This window comes from Octopus sinensis, linkage group LG2 (assembly GCF_006345805.1).
Source record: "Octopus sinensis linkage group LG2, ASM634580v1, whole genome shotgun sequence".
Lineage (NCBI taxonomy): Eukaryota > Metazoa > Mollusca > Cephalopoda > Octopoda > Octopodidae > Octopus > Octopus sinensis.
The window spans coordinates 22,603,504-22,611,003 of NC_042998.1; the positions used below are offsets into that span (position 1 = coordinate 22,603,504).

At 37.1% G+C, this 7,500-nt stretch overlaps 1 protein-coding gene across 1 annotated transcript in view; it reads left to right on the plus strand.

Annotated features, from left to right (window-relative positions):
- The window catches only part of LOC115223641 (A-agglutinin anchorage subunit), a 220,059-nt gene that overhangs the window by 255 nt on the left and 212,304 nt on the right, over positions 1–7,500 (plus strand). The window contains exon 2 of the mRNA XM_029794321.2: positions 1,996–2,149. The gene's annotated coding sequence lies outside the window, so the exon portion shown is untranslated. The remainder of the gene's footprint in view (positions 1–1,995; positions 2,150–7,500) is intronic.

Genomic DNA, 7,500 nt, shown 5'->3' on the forward strand with positions numbered 1-7,500 from the left:
GAATCCCGTTTTGCCGTTTAACCTTAAATCCGAAAACTAGCCCTGAACTTTAACTCTAAATGCTGACTCTAATCTCTATAGATTAACCTTGCCCTAAAATATTAATCCATAATACCTGACCCTGAGCCCTAACTTTTTCTAAAGTCATAATCTCCGGTATTTCATACAGAATTCTGAAAAAATTTCCAAGAAAACAATGCAGCTTTGAAAATGTTATGGCTAGTCACATCCTCTCCAACAAAGAAGAGAAAGAAAGAAAAAAATTTGAAATTTTGAAAAAAGTCTTTATTTGCAAAATATCGTTATCTCCGATGCTTAAAACCCGGAAATCCACACCCTACCCCCACCACTCATCCACCAATTTTTGTCACACACATATACACACAACACGCGTATGAGTGTCTGTGTGTCCTGTGTGTGTGTGTGTAAAAATTAATCTGAAATAAAACTCCTTAGGACAAGAAATATTCCATTGGTAGAGGGATTTATAAAAATAAAAAAATTAAAGACTCAATGACAAAAATGAAAAAAAATATCATTACGATCACGATATCGATATATTCAATATTAGATGCTTAAATCTATTTGCACAATAACATAGAATCGAAATGCTTAAGCAAGGCATTATTTCATCTTCTTCTGGTGCACGTGCCAAGATAACTTAATGCGTGGCTTAAGTATTTCGATTTGCATAACTAAGCTTCTTTTCTATTGTACTGAATAGTTTTAAACATCAGATACCTTATATATATATATATATATATATATATATATATATATATATATATATAATAATATATATATATATATATATATATACATATATACATACATATATAATATACATACATATATATATATACATACATACATACATACTATATATATATATATATTATATATATATATATATATATATATATATATATATATGTAAACACCATAATCGAGTTAGTTTTTGGTATTATTATCGTGTTCTTTATAAATCCTTTTACACATGAAATAATGTTGTCCTAAGAATTTATATCGTAGCATTAATATTATGATATCCATTAAGTAAATTGGTTTTAACGTCAATTTTCAATGTTCCGAGTTCTTTTTGTTAAAGATCTTTACAACCTCTTTACTATTTGGGATGGTAGAAGGTAAGTTGTACAGTGATTCTTATAAATTATCAGTTGCCTTCTCTGTATTGTACGTATTTCGAGGTGTAGTCAATTTGAACCGCCAATCAGTGGCTATCTTCTGATGGTATTATGTTTGCTAGTGAATTTACATCTGAAATGCTCATGGGATCGGTCTAAGATAACTTAGATATTTCGAGTTGCATAACTAAGGGCCTGTTTCATTGCCATAAATAAATTTAATAGAAATTATATCACACACCACACACACACACACACACACAGAGGCAAGTCGAAAAATGAACCTAAAAACAACAAAAGGCAAAAGGGTGTACACAGTAAATGTAACGTTTCGAGCATGGTTCTTCGTCAGAAATAGGAAAGAGGAAATGTCTGGAAAGAAGGACAAAATAGTCCAAGAAAAGCACGTGTGTGATTAACCGTGGCATTGCTAAATGCTCCTTTCTGCTTCTTTGAGCTTCGTCAGTAGCAAGTATCAATTGTCAACATGCGAAGACACCGTTGCTGGATGATTTTCGCCTGTTACTGATATATTTTTGTGTTTTTACACTGTAGGCCTGTGACGAATATTGCAGTTAATTTGGCTTTCAATGCCCTTCCTTATGATGCACCTGATATACATCTCATTGATATGTACAATATGTGTTACGAGAACACCCCAAACATCATCCCCAAGCTGGACAGATTCCGATCCTTACTCTTCCCCATTGCAAAGCTGTCTTAAGTCTTGGGTACACTGGGCAGATGCTTGGAACCCTTCAGATCAAGGGACTCAGTTCTAATCTAGGTATACTCCAACTTGCTGTCCATCGGTTGATGGAATACTGTACTATATTTTTTACGTCCATAGGATTGTCTGTTGATTAGACAATGAAGCTGATGACGACAGGTGAGAAGATGACGATTCCAGCGTAGTACTGCAACAGTCAAAGAGGGGGCGCTGTCGCCTCACTGAACGAGTGACAACTAAATGCTATATGAGATCGGATTAAGCAGAAATTAAGGTAATTGTTATTTCTTTTTATTTGATTGTTTCATTTCTTTTATTAGCTTGCTGGTATATGAAGTGTTCTTTAGACTAAAAGTGTGGGGGGGTGGTTAATATGATGGGTGTGGAGGCGCGTGGCTTAGTGGTTAGGGTGTCCGTATCATGATCGTAAGATTGTGGTTTCGATTCCTCGACCGGGCGACGCGTTGTGTTCTTGAGCAAAACACTTCATTTCACATTGCTCCAGGCCACTCAGCTGGCAAAAATGAGTAACGCTGCGATGGACTGGCGTCCCGTCCAGCTGGGGAGCACATACGCCATAGAAACCGGGAAACCGGGCCCATGGGCCTGGCTAAGCTTTAAAAGGGCGCAAGCAAAAAAAATATGATGGGTAGTCTTAGAGGATAGGCGTAGAAAGGAGAGACAGAAAAGAAAAACGAAAGTGACATCAAGGGGGTCAGGGGGAGAACTGACGTCGAAGAGAAAAAAATCACGGTTACTTGTATTTTTTGGTGGCCACCAGAATTGAAGCTATTTGTTTTGAGTCGGAGTAAATTAAAAATAGATGACCTTTTCGTTAATGATCACCTTATGACTCCTTGCGTAGAATAACGGCGAACCGAGGTAAGGTTATAGCAGTTTGTTATTCACCAGTTGGTGGTTCTCCAATTCTTTCTTGATCGAAGCAGCAAGTCCCTTTTGAACTTCTTCAGTAGATACTGCCCCATCTATAACTATTCTGTGAAGTTTTTCGTTGAGTAAACCTCTGAAAATTGACTTAACTTTCGGTATTTTCATGAATCAATTTTGAAGTAATTAAATCTATGCAATAGCATGGCAATGATACACATTCAGACTCCCTAGCTCACATCTAGAAAAAGGTTACCCGGCTGAATAGCATAAAGTCACTCACAGACATACTTTAGTCTCATGGAGTACAAACGTTTTGTCTCTTCTCTCGGCCTTTTCTACCGATAGAGTGATCCTGTGACATTATGTCACTTCCATTCATCCATACCATAGTCACTCGGCTCTTCAACTCTTATCATCCTTATGGCGTCCAATCTCACAAGGCTTTACACGAATCATTATAGCCAGTTCTTTCCCAGAATATCAACCCTCTGGAATCCCTTCTCTGCTTATGTGCATCAAGCAGATGTTAACTTACAGACGTTCGAGAAGAATGTTAATGGCATTGATTTCCCTAGTTTAGGAGTTGTTTGCAAAGGCCATGGTGGCTTTTCTTTCTTTTAGACCCAACACGTAAATAATCTTTATTTAAAGCAACTAAGTATTAGCGAATGGTAAAGTTTGTTATTATTTCACATACAAATATAGTTAAGTGTGGTGTTTTCGACGTCAGCTGCTTAAGATTTAATTATCGACTAAAACAGAAATTATGGAGCTGTTTGTTTCAATCATACCTGTTTCAATCTATACGATCATAAACTGCTCTGTTATAAAGTAATAATCAACCTTTTTCCAGCGATAAAATTCGTGCAGTGGCCACTAAAACACTTTTTAAACTCATTCGCCTTCTGTATCTGGTTTCATTTTCGATGCAATTAGTACACATACTTCATAAGTTGAAGAAGTATTTTCATTAACGTTGACTGAAAATATATTGCAGCTTGCGTAAAAATTCTTTTAAACGTGTTAGCATGTCTAAACATTATTATCATTTCATTTGTTTGAATTCCTTGTGCTTAGTCAGACAGTGGTGTTCAAGATTGTACTTTTTAGAACTGTAACCGAACTGTTACAAATAATGCATGCATACACATACACACGCACACTTTCCACTTACTGCCACAAAACAAAAATTATTTGTCCATTTTCCTTGAACAAAAACTATTACGAGTATTCCTTTTGTTTTCCGTTAGCCATGCAGAAGGAGTTACTTGTATGCACTTTACAATATTGATTAAAACTCTTTAATAAAAATCGGGAAATGAACCGCTAAATGCCAAATATTATTTGTCTGAAATAAAGTTGTGCTTATTATGTCTTCAATTCGTACGATTTCTTTGCCAGTTTCCATCCAGCACTATGCATCCATCATACATTGTTCTTTTACCTTGTAATGGTTTTCGTTACCCACTTTCGACATGAATATTTCCAATTAAGGGCATTCAACGTCTTCTGCACTTTTTGGTTTCGAACATGCATGCATTCTTCACATTTGCTATTATTATTATTATTATTGGCAAGCTGGCAGAATCGTTAGCACGCCGGGCGAAAAGCTTAGCAGCATTTCATCTGTCTTTACGTTCTGAGTTCAAATTCCGCCGGGGTCGACTTTACCTTTCATCCTTCCGGGGTCGATAAATTAAGTACCAGTCAAACAGTGGGGTTGATGTAATCGACTAGTTCCCCCCCCACCTAAATTTCAGGCTTTATGCCTTTAGCAGATAGAATTATTATTATTATTATTTTTTTTTTTTTTTTTTTTTTATTGAGTGAGAGAGCAGTGCATGTCATCAAAGTGACACTGGGGTAAAATATACGAAACCTAGTATACCCATCATGACTACCCGTCTGATAAGGGTACACCAAGCACATGCATCACAACCATATGTGCGCGACATGGTGATCTCATATCAAGATAAACAGCACTTGACATTGCAGGTGGGCCCCAGTTAGAATTTTCTTCTGGTCGAGTAGCCCATCCCGCTCAAAAGATCCCCGAATAAGGATTGTTTAAGGATGTTGAACGAAACATCCAAGTTTCCAAAGGTGAATTATTCAAACCCCAAAGAATTCCTCTCAACACACGGCTATGATGCCCCCCCCACTACTTCTACTCATGATCAGAGATGCACATATCATCAGCCACTAAGGGACATGGTCAACTGGTTAAGGTCAAACAACTGACAAGCAAATCTGTGGTATTGAGCAGAATATTTGCTGTAGCCAATTATTATTATTATTATTATTATTATTATTATTATTATTATTATTATTATTATTATTATTACTTTCTTTCGTTTGTCTCCCGACAAACTCACTGGCTGGAGAGCATTTGCAACAGTGATCAGCATTCAAAACCCTATCAGTTCAGTAATGAGAAAAGACCACAGTATATCAAGTTCCCACATTGTCGAGGCGATAGTCTTTATCAAGTGATGACATTTCGATCGGTCGTTGTTCTGATGCAGTTTCGCGCCAAATCATAGTTATAAACTGGAGTGTGCGGAAATACAAGCCAGACGATTCATAGAGGTTTCCAATGTCGCTCCGACTTATGCACGAAGACATAACATTTTCTTCCTTTGTCAAGTATACATTCTCACACACTAACCACTGATATTCAGCACAATAGCTTCTTGTAAAGTAACGATTGCGACATCAGTCTGTAAATAAATACATTAGGAATTTCAACCGTGTTTCGTTGTCTGTTACCACAACAGCTCCTTTATAGGATCCAGTTAGCTCAAGACATCATCAGGAGGAACCACGTCCGGTTTCGGCCCCTACACCTCTACCGTTTTGACGTGGCGGGGCCCTCCCTTTCAGAGGTGTCTTCAGCTCTGGTGTTGGGTGTATGTCTTCTTTCTTCTGTTCCCTGGCCTCTTCGATGTAGCGTCAACGAGTGTCAGCGGGCGACTGACTGATTTGTCAAATTTTTTCCCTTAAAATCTAAATATTAGGATTGGTTTTTCGAAAAATTTTTGGGTAAAATTTTCAGTGAAAATTTTCGAAAAATTTTTTGGTAAAATTTTCGTGATAATTTTCGAAAAATTTTTGGGTAAAATTTTCGGTGAAAATTATCGAAAAATTTTTGGTGAAAATTTTCGAAAAATTTTTGAGTAAAATTTTCGGTGAACATTTTCGAAAAATTGTTGGTGAAAATTTTTGGGTAAAATTTTCGGTAAAAATTTTCGAAAAATTTTTGGGTAAAATTTTCGGGGAAAATTTTCGGTGAATATTTTCAAAAAATCTTTGGGTAAAAGTTTCGGCAAAAATTTTCGAAAAATTTTTCGGGAAAATCTAAATATTAGGATTGGTTTTATTTGAGAGCAGCACGCTGTCAAACTAAAATAACCCAGCTCCCAGCCTACCAAGTATACACTCATTTCTTCTCTCAAGAGACATGGTGGGAACAACAGTGATGAGTTAATTATCTGCATCAGGGGAAACAACATCCTCAATAAAGCAAAAACTTGATCTCAAAGGTAGGCTTTTCTCTTCAAGTCCAGAAAATACTTAGCCTTAAAAGACCTATAAGAAGAAGAAAAAAAAAGATAAGAAAAGAGCCCCTCAACTGATTGTTATGGGGTCGCTCACCAGCACACAACGGATTTATCGCCGCGAGTCCTATATCCTACCACTTAGATTAGTAACTTTGTGCTCATGCCAGAAATCGTTGTTTAGTTTCGTACCTTCGTGCTTTGCGTTCAAACCACACTGTGGTCCATAGAATACGTAACCAATCAAGAAGTGCTGGAGTGGATTTAATCAATTATCCTCACCTCTTCTTTTTAAAATGAACAATTTATGATGTGACTGTGTACTAATACTGACTTCAAATTTTGGTACAAGGCCAGCCATTTTGGGGGAAGGAGTGAGTCGATCATAGTGGCCCCAATTCATTTTATTGATCTAGAAAGGATGAAAGGCGAAATTAACTCCGGTAGACTTTGAAGTCAGAATGCAAAGACGGACAAAATGCCGCTAAGCATTCTGTTCGGAGTGCTAACGATTCTGCCAGCTCGCCTCCTTATTGTGAACTGCTTTGCAAATCATTATTCCTCAAAATTGCTAGAAAATATTTTCTATTCTAGGCACAAGGCCCGAAATTTTTGAGGAGGGGGCCAGTCGATTACATCGTCCCCAGTACGTAACTGGTACTTAATTTATCGACCCCGAAAGGATGAAAGGCAAAGTCGACCTCGGCGGAATTTGAACCCAGAACGTAGAGACAGGTGAAATACCTATTTCTTTACTGCCCATAGGGGGCTAAACATAGAGAGAACAAACAAAGAGAGACAAACGATTTAAGTCGATTATATCGACCCCAATGCGTAACTGGTACTTATTTAATCGACCTCGAAAGGATGAAAGGCAAAGTCGACTTCGGTGGAATTTGAACTCAGAACGTAACGGCAGACGAAATACGGCTACGCATTTCGCCCGGCGTGCTAACGTTTCTGCCAGCTCGCCGCCTTATTACTAGAAAATATTATCAAAAAGAAAGTAGGAAACTGATTCAAAATAAATGTGAAGGGAATAACAATTTTCAGCAAAATTTTTCAGCAAAATTTTCTTTTTGAGCTTTCTTTTTTCTTTTTTTTTTTTTGTTCTTGTCAAATAAGTCCTGCATCCCTTCCATATACTCCTTTTTTTAAAAATCGCCATCTGTATATC